General features: G+C 40.9%; 1 long non-coding RNA gene across 2 annotated transcripts in view; it reads right to left on the reverse strand.

The window, feature by feature from the left end:
• LOC125117228 (uncharacterized) overlaps positions 1 to 19644 on the reverse strand; it is a 191113-nt gene that overhangs the window by 20200 nt on the left and 151269 nt on the right. The window contains exon 5 of one of the 2 annotated variants that reach the window (XR_007132549.1): positions 9235 to 9335. The exons of the other annotated variant lie outside the window; for it this stretch is intronic. This is a non-coding gene — a long non-coding RNA (uncharacterized LOC125117228). The remainder of the gene's footprint in view (positions 1 to 9234; positions 9336 to 19644) is intronic. 2 annotated transcript variants of the gene reach the window in all.

Consider the following 19644-nt stretch of genomic DNA (forward strand, 5'->3'; position numbering starts at 1 on the left):
GAGAATGGTCTGCAGAAGAGGACCAGGCCATAACCTGTACTGATCTGCAATGGGATAAGTACAGAAATTAAGAATAAGCATTGAAAAATGTTTGTAACAATTCAACCAATAAAAAGCATGTCTTTAAATCTAGTAATAAAAAATAGAGACTTGAATTTTGTGTGCCTGTAGGAGCTAGGGTTCTTCAGAGAACCAGAGAACCAATGGACATATACACAGAAAGAAATTTACTCTAAAGAACTGGTTCACCCAGTTATGGAGGCTGGCAAGTCCAAACCAGCAGTGTGCTCCAGTAGGCTTGAGACCCAGGAGAGCTGATGGTACAGTTCTAATCTGAAGGCAGTCTGCTGAATAGCTCCCTTTTGCTTGCAAAGGCCAGTCTTTTTTCCCTATTCAGGCCCTCAACTGATTGGATAAGACCCACCCACATTTTGGGGTTTTTTTTTTTTTTTGGTCTTTTTGCCTTTTCTAGGACCGCACCCATGGCATATGGAGGTTCCCAGGCTAGGGGTCCAATTGGAGCTGTAGCCACCAGCCTACGCCAGAGCCACAGCAATGTGGGATCCAAGCCTCATGCTTGGAACCTCAACCTCATGCTTCCTAGTCCGATTCATTAACCACTACTCACATTATGGTGAGCAATCTGCTTGCTGAGAGTTCACCAAATTAAATGTTAACCTTGTTCAAAAACACCTTCCCACTTGATAAGTAAAATTATCCACCCAAATGTCTTTTTTTCTAGTCATTGATTTTTATCAGCTTTTGCAAATGTATCTGTGGGCAGTGGACTAGGAGGCAGAAACTGCTTTTTCACACATGGTTAGAGTAAGGATCTAGGGCAGAAACCGGCATGCTACAGCCCATAAGCCAAGGCTGGGCTGTGGCCTGCTTTTGTTTGGCCAGCAAGATAAGAGTGATTTTTACATTTGTAAAGGAGTGTACAAAAGAAGAAGAAAAAGATGCAGCAGAGACAATATGCGGCCCACCCAGCTTGAAGTATATCCTCTGCTATTCGCTGACCCCTGTTCTAGAACAGTCCCTCCATACCATCTTAGGGGCTTCATGGTAATGTCAATCCTTCTACCATTATCCCATTTTCTTTCCATCCTGCCTTCCTAAATAGGCAATGCACTTCCTGTGTGAGGGGAACTATGAAGTTAACTTCACACTGAGCACAGTCTACACTATGCGGAGGTCTTAATAAATGCTGATTGAGAGCTGGCTCCCTTGTCATCAGTGTTCTCAGAAGCCACTTTCTCAGAGTCTGGGTCTCTCACATGTACCTCCCATCATTTACTTTTGTCTGCTTAATGCAAATACAAGTTCACTCTGTTTTAGAATAATTAATAGCATCCTTTGATCTCACAAACTATTTCATGCAGTAAACCTCAATTAAATGTTTGTTTGTATTGGGTGACCAAGAAAACCCACAGAGAGGAAGGTTTCTGTGTCAGGCCTGTCGTAGGTAACCTCTAAGGTGGCCCCCAACACCCGCCCTGCTATTCAGCCCTCATGCAATCAATTCCCTCGAGGGCAGACCAGACCTGGTGACTCACTCCTAACAATCAGAATGTGGCAGCAGTAATAGGATGTCATGTCCAAGATTAGGTTACCAAATGTCTGTCACTTCTGTCTTGAGGGGGGATTTCCCTTCCTCTCTGCTGGATGACTTGCTCTTGGGCAGCCCTACTAAGAGGCCCTGGAGTGAGTTTGTTTCTTTTTTTTTTTTTTGTCTCTTTTTTTTTGCTATTTCTTGGGCCGCTCCCACGGCATATGGAGGTTCCCAGGCTAGGGGTCCAATCGGAGCTGTAGCCACCGGCCTACGCCAGAGCCACAGCAACGTGGGATCCGAGCCGCGTCTGCAACCTACACCACAGCTCACGGCAACGCCGGATCCTTAACCCACTGAGCAAGGCCAGGGACCGAACCCGCAACCTCATGGTTCCTAGTCGGATTCGTTAACCACTGCACCACGACGGGAACTCCAAACTGGAGTGAGTTTGGAAGCAGATCTTCCAAGACCCCTCAAAGCCACCACAAGATGAGCTTGGAAGGAGCTCCTCCCCCAGCTGAGCCTGGAAAGGACTGACAGTCCTTCAATGACAGCCTTGTAGAACCCCTGAGCCAGAATGACCCACCCAAGTGCTCTTGGCATACCTGACTCATAGCAATTTTGAAATAATAAATGCCCCCCCCCCTTTTTGTGCCATTTATTGGGCCGCTCCCACGGCATATGGAGGTTCCCAGGCTAGGGGTCTAATCAGAGCTGTAGCTGCCGGCCTACGCCAGAGCCACAGCAACGCGGGATCCGAGCCGCGTCTGTGACCTACACCACAGCTCACGGCAATGCCGGATCGTTAACCCACTGAGCAAGGCCAGGGATCGAACCTGCAGCCTCATGGTTCCTAGTCGGATTCGCTAACCACTGAGCCACGACGGGAACTCCCCCCCACCTTTTTTTTTGCTTTTTAGAGCTGTACCTGTGGCACATGGAAGGTCCCAGGCTAGGGGTCTAATGGGAGCTTCAACTGCCAGCCTACACCACAGCTATGGCAATGCCAGATCCTTAACTCACTGAGGGAGGCCAGGGATCGAACCCACGTCCTCAGGGATACTAAATTTGTTACTGCTGAGCCACAAGGGGAACTCCAAATGTTGCTTGTTTTAAGCCTCTAAATTTGGGGTGATTGATTCATTATACACACTAGATAATGAATGCAGACTATAATTTCTACTTTATACTAAAGATTGTGTACTTCTGCTAGAATATATAAAAACCCAATTTCTGAAGGAAACCACCTGAAAACAACAGCTGTGGGCACCGGACTCCTTTCTGATAGAATGAAGGGTTAAGTGAGGTCACACACAGCCCCAGATCTGAGTGTAATAACCATAAAGGAGAGTTGGCTTTTTAAAGATGGTCTAAGTGTGCCTGAAATTTTCTCTTGGTAACTTAAAGATAATAATTGCAGAAGAACTTTTCTACAGAGAACCGGGAGAGGGAGAAAATAACTGCTAACATGAAGGCTGCCTGGCCCCTGGGCTTCTGTTTAAAAGAATGCTTGGCCACAGAGGGCTCAGCCCAAGAGGAACTAATACCTCCCAGGGGAATGATTTCTTTGGAATTCCACTCTGGTCTCCCTCTGTCTGTCTCTGTCTCTCTCTCGCTCTCACAAACACACACACACACACTCACACACTACGTGGACACTGTCACATACACTTACACCCACCATTAAACCAGGAACAAACTGTGCTCTCAGGAGTTCCCTTCGTGGCCAGCAGCTGTAGCTCTGATTTGACCCCTAGCCTGGGAACTTCCATATGCTGAGGGTGCAGCCCTAAAAAAGCAAAAATAAACAAAAAATAAAAACTTGTTCTTTTCCAGACCAAATTCTTTTTTTTTTTTTCAGCCTTTTTGTGTTTTTAGGGCTGCACCCACAGCACATGGAGGTTCCCAGGCTAGGGGTCAGAGCTACAGCTGCCGGCCTACACCACAGCCACAGCAACACCAGATCTGAACTGCGTTTGAGACCTACAGCCCAGCTCAGGGCAATGCCAGTTCCTTAACCCATTGAGCAAGGCCAGGGATCGAACCCGAGTCCTCATGAATGCTACTCCAGTTCGTTGCCACTGAATCACAATGGGAACTCCACGGACCAAATACCTAATCAGAGAAAAGATGGAATCCAGTCTTGGGGCTCACCCCAACTTTACACCCAAAAACATCACTATCAAATAACACTGACGTTTTAATAGGAAATAGCCTTTTGTTAGGTGTTCTTCCCAGACAGGGCTGGCTTGGCTGTGCCACTCTGGATGCTATGCCTCTGAATCTCCATCTCCTCATTTAGGGGCATGCTAGATTGGTTTACTCCAGAAATGAGTGCAGACAACACTGTACAGGGGCTGGAAATGAGATGCAAAAACTTGAGCTTTGGAACCAGACAGAGCTGTTGTGGGGATGGAAAGATATCATGTGTTCAGTGCCAGTGGCCAAGTTACCATACATAACTCAAAATGTGCTAAGCCACAAGGGGAGGGTCACTATTCCCTGAGGTGAGTTGACCCCCTCCTCTTGCCTTCCTCTCCCCCTTTCCCTTCCTCCCCCCTTTTCCCCTCCCCCTTTCCCCTTCTTCTTTCTCTTCCAGTCGTCATCGTCCTAGTTCCAGCCCTCTTGCTCTTTACATTCTGTGCTCTAGAAAAACCTGTTCTTACATCTTTTAGCCAAACTCAAATGATTGAATAAATCTTTTAAGTATGCTTTCCCCAAAGACATCTATGCATTAACAGGTATTAATCAGATATTCTCTCCCAAATGCTAGGAGCCATCTGTGTGTCCCAATGCCACCTGCAGGCTCTGACATCAACTCCCGCTACTCAAATTCCACCCCTTGCACTTGCTCCTCTGTGACCTGGGGCCAAGGAATTAGCACCTCTATATTTTTAGCTTCCTCTTTTGTAAAATAAAACCCTCACCCCAGCACTGTAGTAAAAACACAATGAAAAAAATCCAGGTGACATTATTAGAAAAGCTCTTGACACTGAAATGGAAGCTTCATGAAGGCAGAGACTGTCTGCTAAGCTCATGGCTGTGCTATGATCATGACCTAGAACAGAGCTCAGTGCAAAGTCGAGGCTCAAATATTTGCTGAATGAATGAGCACATGGTGTACATGTAGATACTATGAAAACTGCTTTTTAATGCAGCGCTAAACAAATAAGAAAACAGATTATCCATTTGCCTTTTTTAAAAAATAAAATAACTTGTGTACAAAGTTAGAAAATTCAGCCCATTATACTTCAATTTTAAGTGTATTTGAAAAGTCCAACCATGCAGAAATGACAAAAAAAATAAATAAATAAGAGCCAATTGTTCCATTTTGTCCAGATCTTTCCCCCAAAAGAAGGCACTATAATAAATTTCTCATAAGTGTTATATACATACACATATATATATAGACACACACACACGCATACATATATGTAAGCATGTGTGTGTGTACTGTGTGTGTGTTGTGTGTGTGTATGTGTGTGTGTGTATATATATATATATATAAAAAAAATAAACAACCATTGAGATGTAAAGACAAAGACTGAAGCGCTGATAGAAAATTTCAGGATTCAGAGAGCACCAAGGAGAAGTGGAAGAGTACTGGGGAGAGGAAGACCATAGGTCCTCAAAAGCTCCTGAGATCAGATAGTGTCAACCACTTAACGCAAGCAAGTGGGACATTGCTGGTCCTTGGAGCACCTGTTGATGCCCACATGGTACCTCATTTTTTTCTGACCAAGACAATACTAGAACCATGATGGGGTTATTTTGTATTCTGGTCTACCTTTGTCGAGTACAATGCAGTCCTATACAGCACTCAGTGTTCATGATAGTGATTGATTAGCAATATCTGTTGTGGGCACAAGAAAAATATGATATTGCAGACAGCACACAAGAGTTTGTTTCCTGAAATGAATAAGGAAGTCATTTGATTCCTAATTCACTGTGGGGTCTTTGGGACACAACTAGAATGTTATTCATTACCCTTCTCATCATCCAGTATAGCTTGGCTCAGTTGCAAGTGAGTGAAATGCAACTCAAAAATATATAAGAAAGGAGAGTCCTCATGGCTCAGTGGCACTATCTGGCATAGCCACTGCTATGGCTCTGATTATAGCTGTGTTGCTGGTTCGATCCTGATCCTTGGCCTAGGAACTTCAGCATGCCATGGGTGTGGCCCCCTCAAAAAAAAAAAAAAAGACAATTTGAGGTTCGCATAATTCAGAAATTCAGGGAAGAGTCATGGCTGGATCCACGTTCTCTGACAGTTTCATTCAGAACATGTCTCTAGCCTCAGCTCCAATTGACTCAGGGCTTTATTTTACAGCAGGCTCACCATGTGTGATAAGATTGCTTTCAACGATTTGAGGCTTATGACCTACTATACTAGCAGCAGAAAGGATGTCTCTTCCCCAATAATACCAGTAAATGATCTAGAACAGACATACTGAATGTCTTGGATCATATGCCCATCTCTGGGCAATCACTGTGCCAAGCGGGTGAACCATACAGGACAACCAGGTCTGAGACAATTCCAACCCTGACACCAAGGAGTGAGAGCGCCTCTAATTGAACAACATGTTTTGGGATAGTGGCGGCTCCCCAAAAGTAATCTGGATATGGCTAACAGAAGAAGGAAGAAGGTACAGGGCAGCAAAACCAACAGATCTATACACTAGGGTTCTTCGGATTTAGTAAGCAAGAAGGGGGCACTAAGAGGGATATGTTGGTCAGCCCTAGTCTGTACAGATGTTTCGCGGGATTGGCTCACCCAGCCTAGGAAACAAAAAGTTAGGCAATGGAAGGTTAGCAGCACTGGCATGATGAGGTGTTGAAAAAAATCGACCCTTTTGTTTGAAAAGAGGAAGTTGTTGCCATTCAAATGCCCAGAAATAGCATACGTTCATCTCCGAGTATACACTGTACTGTATTTATTGAAGCTTATTATAGACCGAAAGAAAGCAAAGGCATACAAATGTCAATCTTACATAGGAAAGAAGATAAGTAGAAATGGATCGTGAACACTAAATAATGATCCTCAAGTTAAAACATATAATGGCAGGAGGCATTATTTATGGTAAACAAATTTATTCAGAGTGGCCTTGGATAAAAGGCACCCTTAACTAGACTGGATATTTACTTCTATATTGCTTTATTTTATCTTTGCTCCTGCTATAATACACTAAACTCCAGGGGTTCTCATTGTGGCGCAGTGGTTAGGAACCATGAGGTTGTGGGTTCGGTCCCTGCCCTTGCTCAGTGGGTTAACGATCCGGCGTTGCCGTGAGCTGTGGTATAGATTGCAGACGCGGCTCGGCTCCCACGTTGCTGTGGCTCTGGCGTAGGCTGGTGGCTACAGCTCTGATTCGACCCTTAGCCTGGGAACCTCCATATGCCGAGGGAGCAGCCCCGAAGAAATAGCAAAAAGACAAAAAAAAAAAAAAACTAAACTCCAGAGAGCCCAAGAATCCCAATATTAAAGACTTCCCAGGTCAATTTCAAGTGGAAACTTCTACCAGAGTGTACAGTAGCTGTCAAAACCAAGAAGAGATGGTCTTCCATCACTACTGTAACCCTATTTTCACTTGGAACACCACATGCTTGGCATCATGGTGAGTGTATCAATTTTGTAAATTAGAAAAAGTAAACAACTAGCATCTGAAGGAACTAGATGACAGGCCTTGTTTGATGTACTACTGTGACTTTAATTTTTTTTAATAAGCTTTTCAATACTTTGCTATCTTTAAAGCTGTATGCTGATAGGAAGATGCCTTTATATCTAAAGGAAACCACCTCCTCAGTTTTCAAGGTCAGGATCAAGGAAGATAGCAGTGCTTACCACAAGTGGTCATGGAATAATTCAAAAAACATTAAATCTTAAGTATTCAGTAAAGCCACTCTCTCAAATTCAGAATTGGCCTTATTTTCAATAATCACTGATGGATAAAAAACATACACTGTTTTACAAGAACTCATAAATAGGGAGTTTCTGTTGTGGCTCAGTGGGTTACAAACCCAACTAGTATCCATGAGGACATGGGTTCAATCCCTGGCCTTGCTCACTAGGTTAAGGATCCAGCATTGCCAGCTGTGGTATAGGTCACAGACGTGGCTCAGATCCTGCATTGCTGTGGCTGTGGCGTAGGCCCTTGGCTGCAGCTCCAATTGGACCCCTAGCCTGGAACCCATATGCCACAGGGGCAGCCCTAAAAAGAAAAAAAAAATCATAAATAAATAAGTAGGTAGGTAGTTCATGATTTCCTTTAGTACTGCATACCAGTATTTATTTAGCAATCTTTAGAGAAGAAAAGCTGTTTGATATTTATGAATTTGTTAAGCCTTTACCTCCAAGCTTATTATTCAGCTTTCAGACAGAATTGTGAAGAATTCCCATAGTGGAAAGGAAGAGACTTTATTCCGTAAATATTTGTACAAAACAAGATGTTCAGGAGTACTTTAAAATAACTTCAGTCATCTAATCATTTTCTTCACCCTACTCCTCTACTGCTATTTTCTGTCCTGAATTTTCACCTGTAGCAATGCAGTCTGTCAAGGTGTCCATGCGATTGAAATGTTTTCAGTTACGATCTTTGCCTCTCCAAAAGGTAACTTCAGAGTAATGGCAATAAAAGAACAGGGAGTTCTTAGAATCCTTTCTACAGTGTCCTCTGTTTAGTCAATTTTACAAATCAACTTCTTTGTTTCTTTACGGAACAGTAGACAGTAAAATAAGGAGAGTGGCAAAATAGTGTGTGGATATAAAACTTAGCTACAGCCTGTGACACAAACTAGATACTAAATGAACTTGTAATTTTAACCTCAAGTGTATTATAATAGAATGGAATGTACCTTTTCTTGTAACAATGTTGAATCAAAGGCTTTTTTCGTTGTTAGCCAATACTACACAAGAGATAAAAGTTCTAATGTTTTTCTATTTTCAGCTCTTGCTTTTCAAGCTCATTGTTAACAGAGTACTGTAGGATATTCACATAGAGTATGTGAATTTTTCCACTATCATTCATAAACTGGGTTCTATTAAGAAATAGACACTGTTGTAGATATTGAAGAGCAGAAATGAATTAACAGCCCAAAGGCTGGAAAGAAGCATGACAGTGAAGATTTGCATAGACTCCATGTGCTGAGAGTACCAGTCATTTCTGTTCTGGCTACCAAGACAGCATGGCATGAAAGAAGGCCAGGTTAATCCATTAGCCATGACGTTTTGGCGCCAACTCTTAAAAAGTTGGATGACCATACACAAGTGACTTTATCTGTATTAGTTTTCTATTGTTGCATAACAAGTTAACACAAATTTAGCGGCTTAAACACTAAATGTAATACAACATATGCTCTAACTTATATATATGTATGCTTGTACAGTTCTGGAGGGCAGAAGTTTCACTGAACTAAAACTAAGGTGTTAGAAGGGCTGTGTTCCTTCTGGAAGTTCTAGGGAAAATGTTTCCCTACCATTCCCAGCTTCTGGAGATTGACAGCATTTTTTTTCCCTCACAGCCATTCTATCATCTTCAAAGCAACCTTTTCCTTCATCATAATGCTATTTCAGCCAAAAAAAAAGTTGTCTGTATTTAAGAATTCATATAGTTAGATTGGACCCACCTGGATCATGTCGCATCTCAATTTCTGAACCGAGATCACTTCTGCAAAGTCTCTCTTACCATGTTAGGGACCATAATCACAGTTCTGGAGATGAGACTGTAAACTTCTTTGGGGGCAATTCATTCCTCCAACCACACTGTCTTAGCTTCAGTTTCCTCATCTGCAAAAATTTGCAGGTTTTTGTAAGCAAAGTACATGCCACATAGGAAGGCCTAAAACCCTGTCTAGTATGCAGATTTTGATAGAAGCAACATTTGTGAAGTAAGAATGAAAACATATGGAAGGAAGAGCAACCCACAGGCTACTTAGAAAAAAGAGAATGTATTTCGAAAACATAATTAGAATTTAGAATACTTCCACTTGCTGAATAAAAGACAATGAGAGATTTTAGCCCCCTTAAATTTATTTTCTCTAAAACCAGAGTGAAAAAATCAAAGACAAAAGATTCATGCTATGGGAAATGCTTCTGATTAAAAAACAAAACCAGAAACATCCTTCAGGATCTACTTCAAGGAACAGACTACATTTCTAGGGCTTCAAGATAGGAAGGCGAGAGAGAGAATAAAATAATTTTGATATTGTAAGATTGTCCATGTTTCAATCTTTAGCTAAATATTCATACATAGTAGGTTGTTCTAAGAAATAAATGACTTTTCCAATGAAAATGACTTGTAAAAAGCCAGAAAATGTAAAAGAGGGCAGAGTTCCCATTGTGGCTCAGTGGTTAACGAACTGGACTAGTAACCATTAGGTTGCAGGTTCTATCCCTAGCCTTGTTCAGTGGGTTAAGGATCTGGCATTGATGTGAGCTGTGGTGCAGGTCGCAGATGCAGCTTAGATCTGGTGTTGCTGTGGCTATGGTGTAGACTAGCAGCTGTAGCTCTGATTCGACCCCTAGCCTGGGGACCTCCATGTGCCACATGTGTGGCCCTAAAAAAAGACAAAAGAAAAAAAAAAGGTAAAAGAGGGCAAGGGAAATAAGAAATGGACAGTTTTCAAATAATCTTCAAAAAAAAAAAAAACTTTCTTCAGTTTTAGCTTATGTTAAAGTATAGTTGTTCAGTAAATCTCGATTCTCTTAAACCTTATTTATTTTCATCTTCTTTCTACCCAATATGTGTTATTTGAATCTAAATTCAATACTAAAGTATTTTGAGGGGTTTTAAAAAGCTAAGCTACTCACACCATAAAAACTGCTCACCACAATTTATGCATTAAGTGTTACAGGAACAGCTTTCAGCATGAAAGCTCAAGTCCCCAAAGAGGTATGTGAATAGATCTTTATCACTCCCAGGCATTAATATCGAGGTAAAAATGAAGTCACACAGGACAAAGATTCAGGAGGAAACATATATGACATTTACCTAACAGTTGTGCCCGTTCTAAACACAGTCCTATAAGTTGTCAAATATTAAAACATTTGAAATGGCATCTAAATAAAGTTTAAAATAAATAAATATAAACAACAGTAAATTATGAGAAAGCATTTATGTTATGATAGATTGAGCCAATTTAACTTGCTGAACTTATGACAATGAAGTTCTAGAAAAGTATGTTCTCAAAACTGGGTGAATCAGGAGTCCCCCTCACGGCTCAGTGGCATCAAACCCAACTAGTATCCATGAGGCCTTGCTCAGTAGGTTAAGGAGCCAGCGTTGCCATGAGCTGAGGTGTAGGGCACAGACACGGCTCAGACCCCTCATTGCTGTGGCTGTGGCATAGGCTAGTAGCTACAGCTTCGATTCAGCCTCTAGCCTGGGAACTTTCATATGCCTGTTTTAGGGCAGGTTCAGCCCTAAAAAGACAAAAAAAAAAACCAAACTGGTTGAACCATGAACATTTCAGTCAAACTGATTATTGTGATTGTCACGGAAGACAAATTAACGAATTATACTAGTTTCGAAACATAGTATTTGTTTTGCTTTGCTTCTCCTAAATTCAGTGGAATTTGAATTTAGGTGGATGTATGGAAAAAGCTAAAATGTAATGTGTATGTTTAGCCCTCAAGTGCATGTGTGCGGAACAGAGCAGACTTCCTCAATTCAGAACACAAGACTAGGGGGAGATCTTCACTAGGAGTTCTGGCCCCAGGGCAGTCACCTGGGAACCCAAACTCCCACCTGCCACAGCACTGGGATGTGGAGACCAGAACAAGTACTCTTGAAAACTGCTAAGAGGAGCAGACTTGATTCCTAGAAACTGATTTATTTGTGGATTCTGGAAACACATCAATCAAACGAGCACCAGAACTTGGAGAATAACAATAAACTCTGGTCAAAAGCACACTTAAAAATACACTAAGTTAAAGAGAACCTCCTGCTCTTACTTAAACCAAAATTACATAGCCAAAATGGAGTCATTTTTATGACTAAACAGATTGTCTTGTTTGAGAGAATCAAAGTTTACTTGGCATTTTAGAAAAAAATAAAAATAATCTAAAATGATCCCAGTTTCCATAAAAGAGGAAATAAACCCTATTAAAAGTTTTAAGAAATGATTAATTAAAATCTACAATTTTAGGAAGCTTATCGTGCCTGTTAACAAATCCAATACAGCACAATTGAATCAATTAAAATATCAATTGAGACTTTAAATTATATGGATTCCAGAAAGAAAGTGGTTGGAGGAGTACACAACTGCTTTTTCTACCAATCAAATGATAATACAGTTTAAATAACGAAGCAAACCGTGTGACACTGCAATTATGTCAATTACCTCAAACATCTGAATCACTCTGGCCACAGAGCAGTTTGATTGATGTTCCGCTACCTGGGATCCAGCTGGCTTTGAAACCTCAGCCTAAATGGAGATGCCTCTACTGATCTTGCCTTAAATAATGAATCTGTACCCTTTGACAAAGACAAACCACTAATACAAAGCAACGGTGAGAGTAATTGATGGGAAGTATGCTAGTTGCAAAATCATTTTTTGTTGACAAAGCTGGGTACTCTTGAGTAAAGGGCACTGAGTCAGTTCAATGCCATTGTTACTCAAAGACATACACAACTATAAATAAAGCCCATCAATTAATGCATATTTGTCAAGCTCCTATTACGTTCTCAAAGACCTTGCCCATATGGAGCCTAAATGTTGTTTCATAAAAAGAACACAAAACAATTGGAGAACTCCAATGCAAGACAGTGTTCAATAAACTGATGTGGGCTAGGGGTACAGCAACAATTCAGAGAAGGCTGACAGGTGTGAGCTGATATCTTCAGGGAAGTCTGCAGACAAGGTGAAACCTGAGGCTGTGGTAGAATTCCCACAGGTAGAATAGGAAAAGTGTTAGAATCAGGAATGGAAGAAGAAGGTACAAGTGAGTGTGATAAGTAAAGAGACACTGAGGAAGGACAAAAAAAATGTCTGAATAAGCACAGCCTTCAGTAGAAGAGCTAGAGAGCTAATACGTTAGGAATTGGGTCTCTGCTTGTTCATACTGTTGACAGTTGGCCATGAGGTCTGACTTCCAAGAACCAAGCTGCCCTCTCAGAGAACCTCTGTCTCTGCTAAAACCAGGGCTGATAAGAATTCTTTTATAAAAATTTATTTTTTTTTTTAATGTTTTTGTCTTTTTCAGTCCACACCCAAGGCATATTGAGGTTCCCAGGCTAGGGGTCAAATCAGAGCTGTAGCTGCTGGTCTACACCACAGCCACATTAACACCAGATCCCAGCTGAGTCTGCCACCTACACCACAGTTTACGGCAACACTGGATCCTTAACCCACTGAGCAAGGCCAGGGATTGAACCTGCGGTCTCATGCATGTTAGATTCGTTTCCACTGAGAAAACAACGGGAACTCTGCCGACAAGAATTCTTAATGGCTTGCTTTTTCTAGAGGGATGGGAGTGAACAAAAATAATAGACTTTTTATAATTAAATTTCCTACAGGTAATATAGTTGGGTTATGCAAGAAAATGCCCTTATGCTGAAGTATTTAAGGGTGAAGAGTTATGATGTCTTCGACACAGTTTCAGATGGTTCAACAAAAAAGTATGTATATACAATAGACATGATTAGTAATTATTAATAATTGATTAATATGAAAAATTGATGAACCTAGAAAAAAAGTTTATTGTACAACTAGTATTTCAATTTTTTTTTTTTTTTTTTTTTTTTTTTTTTGCTTTTTAGGGCCATACTCGTGGCATATGGAGGTTCCCAGGCTAGGGGCCAAATCAGAGCTACAGCTGCCAGTCTATACAACAGCCACAGCAATATCAGATCCTAGCTACCTCTGTGACCTACACCACAGCTCATGGCAATGCCAGATCCTTAACCCACTGAGGGAGGCCAGGGATCAAACCTGCAATCTCATGGTTCCTAGTCAGATTCATTTCTGCTGTGCCACAATAGGAACTCCTAGTATTTCAACTTTTATGTAGATTTGAAAATTCTCAAACTAAAAATTCGAAGTTGGGTCCCCTTGCCTTATGAAAGAAGAAAAAACACACCAGGTGAGCCTTAGAGATTAGATAGATAGATAGATAGATAGATAGATAGATAGATAGACAGACAGACAGATGTCTAGACAGACAGATAAATAAGTAGATAAAAAGAAATAGAATCTTCTGTCTTACCTCTTACATAATATTTCATGTCTTTCTTGAGTTATATAAGCTTTAAAAAGAAAATGCAGAATATATTTTCCAAAGTAGCTGCCATTGTTGAGTTCCGAGTGAATCCTAGAGTTTTTTAACACATTAATTATTCTTCTAGGTTGCCATGCATGATAGGCATTATTATCTTCTGCAGATAAAGAGACTGAGGGTCCAATAAATTAAGTAACCTGCCCAAATCAACACAGCTTATTCTGGCAGAACTAGAATTCAAACTAAGATTTCAGTGACTCCTAAGTCCTTGCTTTTCCATTTTGGGTCCATGCCAACCACGTTCTGAAAGTGAGGCAAAGGCATTGTTTAGCTTCTTAGGTTGCCAAGTGGATTGAATGTCTGCATCCACCTCGGATTCATATGTTAGGGTCCTAACCCCCCAATATGTGATCACAGGAGAAGGTGGGGCTTTCGAGAGGTGATTTGGTCATGAGGGCTCTGCCTTCATGAATGGAATTAGTACCCTTACAAAATTTGCTTGTCCATTTCTGTCACATGAAGACACAGTGAGAATCAGAACCAGAAAGCTGGAATCAGACATCAGATCTGTAGGCACCTTGATCTTGGACTTCCTAGCCTCCAGAACTATGAGAAATAAATTTCTTTAGTTTATTATCCACCTAGTCTATGGTATTTCTGTGATAGTAGCTGGAACACACCAAGACACCATGTTTAACCAATGACTGGATTTCAGCAATATTTGAAGTACAAGGGCCTGGAAGGAATAAGATTCTTCAGATGAACACATGTCAACAAAGGCTATGAGATTGTTGCAAGAAAATATATAGAAGAGAAAAACTCAAGAGTTAACATGAAGAAAGAGTAAAGAATAAAATAACTCCATAATACCTAAATCTAACAACAGACTTACAGGATATATACAGTATATAATTTGCTCTCAGCAATTGAAGCAGTCAGTATACTTGCTCTAAAAAATAATTATACAGCATGGCAATAGAACACAGAGAAATGATGCTCAGCATGGAAAAGAAGACAAAGAAAAATCCAGGATTCAGAGATGATCTGAATAACCTATAAACAAAACTAGAAGTCAAAACAGTAGGAAAAAGAAACAGCTGCTGGATAATCTAAATAAGTATTTTAAAAAGAATGGTTTCCAGAAGTAATTGAAAAGACAACCTAAGAAGCCGAATCAGCTGACTGGACAGGCAGACCCAATTTACAAGTCCCTGAGGCGTGACTGCTCGGCTTTCACTGCCAGCACACACTTTCCAGTCCTCTCTACCCTCGCATAGCAGGACACAGGAGCCCTGGCCAATGTGGAGGAGCTGTTTGCCTTGCAGAGTTTGCTACTTCCTGCTTGCTTCGTGACTCCTAAGCTGACTGCTGGTGTTTATTACAAACAGAAGAAGGAATCTTCATTCAACTGATTTTTATGAACACCTACTATATTTTAACCACAGTGGCAGTGTCCAAACCAGCTATATAAGTTGTGAGGCCCAGTTCCAAAACTATGATGAATTTCAAAATGGCAACAATGGAGCAGGAAACTGCTAACAAGTGTATCACCTCTCTGAGACAGGGCTCTGTGTGACAGCCCAGGTTGTACACTCGTGAAGCTGGCCTCATAGAAGGGCTGTCCTCCAAGTTCACACAGCTTGCTCTTTGTGAGTTTTTGTGGCCTCATAAACCCTAGTACGAGAGTCCCTCTTGCACTATATTCAGATCCACAGTCATGATCCCTGTAATTGTAGTAATTGTTAAATTCAACCCCTTGACATCTCATCTCTCAGATTCTCTCCATCAACATTGCCAGTACCCAAGTTCTAGCCATAATACTCTCTTCCTGGATGACTGTAACAGCCTTCTCTTTAGTCTCACCCTCCCAACCATTATCTACACTCCTGCCAGGAGAATCTTTAAAGAGCTAATTTGATCTGATCACTCTTCAGCTTAAACTCCTTCAAGAGCCTGACATTGGTCTTATGATGAAATCCAAACTCTAACGTTGCTTTCAAGACCATGGGCAATCTATCCCAGGTGACTTCTATAGGAAAGTTTCTTTCTGACTCACCTCCCCCGAACTCCTTGGACCAGCTCTACTGTTTGTTCACTTTTCATGCCACGTGGCAATCTTTTTTTCTCCATTTTCTGTTCAGACAGCATTTCTTCTAGAAAACCTATCTCAACCTTCTCTCCTATCCTAATCTCTAAGGTGATCCGATCATGTGTTCCCAGGGTCCTTATCACAAAGGTCATACTTGCTTGTTCATTTGTCTGTATCATCAGTTTACAATAATACCCACAAGGGCAGGAAGAAGGTTTTACTTAGTCACCTTTAATCTTGAATGTATAGCCCAACTCCTGATAAATAAGAAGCACTGGAATATTTATTGAATAAATGAAGACAAACATCAAGAATCCATTTAATGCACAAATACATTTCTTAAGTCTTTGTAAAAGTATCATTCTACTAATAAGGAAAAACAAAAGAGAAAAACTGGTAGCTTTTTTGAGCTCATGTGTCCCCAGAAAAATCCCACTATGAGCCACTGTGTCATCTGATGTCGCCAGGTTTTAGCTCCAGGTCTTCTTGACCTGCCGGTCACAGAGGCTGAGCTCAGACAATATCCATCAAATTAGCAGTCCATGCATATGGTTCTTAACCTAATGATTCAAGTATTTATCTGATGACTGATCACATCTACTCCAAACATTTTTCTTCCCAAGTTAATTGTTAATTTTTGAAAGAAACGGATAGTGTGCTTAATAATACTCCTTTGGGGGGAAAAAATCACTAGATAATATACTCTAATAATTCATTTATTTAGTAAATATTGATTAGGCATAGGCTATATGCCCAGCCCTATAGTAGAAGATGAAGATAAGGTAAGGAACAAGACATACACTTTCTTTGTTCAGAGATTGATAACTTTAAATAAGGGTTTCTTAAAAAATTAAACAAACATTATTACTATTTTTTTTATCTTTCGTCTTTTTAGGGCCACACTCCAGGTATATGGAGGTTCCCAGTATATGGAGGATAGGGGTCAAATTGGAGCTATAGCCGCAAGCCTACACCACAGCCTCAGCAACACCAGATCTGAGCTGAGTCTGGGACCTACACCACAGCTCATGGCAACACCAGATCCTTAACCCACTGAGAGAGGCCAGGAGTCAAATCTGCATCCTCATGGATCCTAATGGAGTTCCTTAACCACTGAGTCACAATGGGAACTCCCATTACTATGGTTTTCAATAGCCAAAGCTCCAACTTTTTCAAGTGTGAACCATCCCCTGAAAAGGTGATTTTCATGATAGAATCTTCCTCACTGAAGATTATGAAAGAAACCATACAGGAAGTTCTTGCCAGTGGCTCAGCAGAGACAAATCTGACTAGTATTCATGAGGATGTGGGTTCAATCCCTAGCCTCACTCAGTGGGTTAAAGATCCAGCATTGCTGTGGGCTGTGGTGTAGGTTGTAGACACAACTCAGATTCAGCGTTGCTGTGGCTGTGGGTAGGCCGGGGACTGGAGCTCCGATTCTACCCCTGACCTAGGAACCTCTGTATGCCATGGGTGCTGCCCTAAAAATACAAAAAAAATGAAAAAGAAAAAAGAAAGAAACCATACAGGCTTGTAACTGGCAATTGCTATATCCAGAGTCACTACAAAATATCTGGGTAAAGAGATTTTTATGTTTATTTTCTAGCACATTCTTATATTCCCTCATTTAACTCTCATAGCCACTCTGACAGGTAGATAAGGCAAATGTATTGTAATATTCATTTTAGAGTTTAGGAAATTAAGGCACATAGGTATTAATTAACTTCCTTTTATCCATTTTACACATTAAAAGCAGAATAAGAATTAGAATCCATAACTCTAGTCCACTGCTCTGGACTTGAGGCCAATACAGAAATGAAAATGACTAGATAAGCTGTACAGGGTCTGCTTTAAGTACATAGCTATGACCCTGACTCACATGTCTTTTACAAAGAGGTAGAAAATGCAGCTGGGCAAATATAGCTAGCGTGTTTATCCACAGTAAATGATCTCTTCCAATTCTTTGGTTCTATTATAGGTTCTAATTACTGCCATTGGAGGATCTGCTTTAATTCTGGAAATAGTTTTATAAAGTTTATTGAAGTACTTATGATAGAACATCTGCGATCACTTTGGGATTATTTATTATTCCCAATGTAATGCATGATTCGTTCATTATGAACGCTTGTCTAGGGTTCCATGTCATTAAAGGTGTTTAAAGACCTCTCCGCTCAATGATGTAGCTACAATGACTGGCCAACTATACATGAGACAGTAGATTTTGCTTCTCTCAGAAGCACAGCTTGCTGCTAGCATGGCCCCATGCTTTCATTCCAGAATCCTCAGGAGATAACTGCTGTTATGCCAGGAACAGTGTCAGGATTTGTGAGAACATCCTGGTATGTTCAGCAGGGGTCACAAAGGAGTTCACAGATGGATAAGGAAGCCCTGATATGAAGCGGGCACCTGTGAAAACATCAATAACTCCTTCGACACACATTTCTATGGGCCCACTATATGCCTGCTCATTGCTCAGTGCTGAGGATGAAAATATGATGGAGACAACATGCTTGCCCTTTAGCGGAAAAAAAAAATATCTAAAAGCTTTACTGTTAGAATTTACAAGCAGCTCTACTTTGGTGACATGATTTCATTTAGTTCTTTTTTCTCTTTTTTTTTTTTTTTTGTCTTTTTAGGGCGGAACTCACAGTATTTGGAGATTCCCAGGCTAGGGGTCAAATCAGAGCTACAGCTGCTAGCTTACACCACAGCCACAGCAACTTGAGATCCAAGCCATGTCTTTAACCTACACCACAGTTCATGCAACGCCAGATCCTTAACCCACTGGGTGAGGCCAGGGAATCTGTGTCCTCTTGGATACTAGTCGGGTTTATTAACCACTTAGCCAGGATGGCAACTCCTCGTTTAGTTCTTATAATCACTACGAAGTATCATTCTATTTCACAGATGAGAAAACTGAGGTTCCAAAAAGATAATTCACTTTCCCAAGATCACAGAAGTGATTACAAAGGAGGGGCTGGATCAAGACTCAAACACAGATCTGTAGACCCAGAGTTTTCTCCATAATTCTCTCCATATTTTTTTTAGGTTTATTCTAATAATTATGCTTCAATGATATTTTCTTTATGAAGTCGGTTCAGATGAAAATAGATTATTGGGAATTCCCATTGTGGCACAGTGGAAATGAATCCAACTAGGAACCATGAGTTTGCGGGTTCAAGCCCTGGCCTCACTCAGTGGGTTAAGGATCTGGTGTTGCTATGAGCTGTGGTGTAGGTTAAAGATGCAGTTCAGATCTGGCATTGCTGTGACTGTGGCTGTGGCTGTGGCTGTCGCCAGCAGCTTTAGCTCTGATTAGACCCCTAGCCTGGGAACCTCCATATGCTGCAGGTGTGGCACTAAAAAACAAAACAAAACAAAAAAAGATTATTGATTTAGGAGGATTATCTTCTGCTAGGAAGACAACAAAAAGCAGAGAGAGATTCAGCACTCAAGTATGTGGAATTGAGGGAAATGGACCAGGGTACAGAAGAAGCCAAAACAGCCCATTTACAGGAAAGGTATGAGAAACACATGCTTTAAATACTTTTCCCTTCATTCATTATCATGGCTCCTGCAGGACTCGGAGGGAAAGAGTAAATTAAAAGAACTGTGATGAATTCTAACCATAAAATGTTCTCATTTTATTGTTTCTCTCACATGAGACCCTTTCTATAAAGGCCCCCATGATTGTAGCCTGACAAATGACTCTGGAAATATAAGCAAGAAACAAGCAAACAGTTGTTTCCCAAGAATCAAGAGCATTTCTTATTTATCAATATCCGTTTC

The sequence above is a fragment of the Phacochoerus africanus genome, chromosome 2 (genome assembly GCF_016906955.1).
Source record: "Phacochoerus africanus isolate WHEZ1 chromosome 2, ROS_Pafr_v1, whole genome shotgun sequence".
Classification (NCBI taxonomy): Eukaryota; Metazoa; Chordata; class Mammalia; order Artiodactyla; family Suidae; genus Phacochoerus; species Phacochoerus africanus.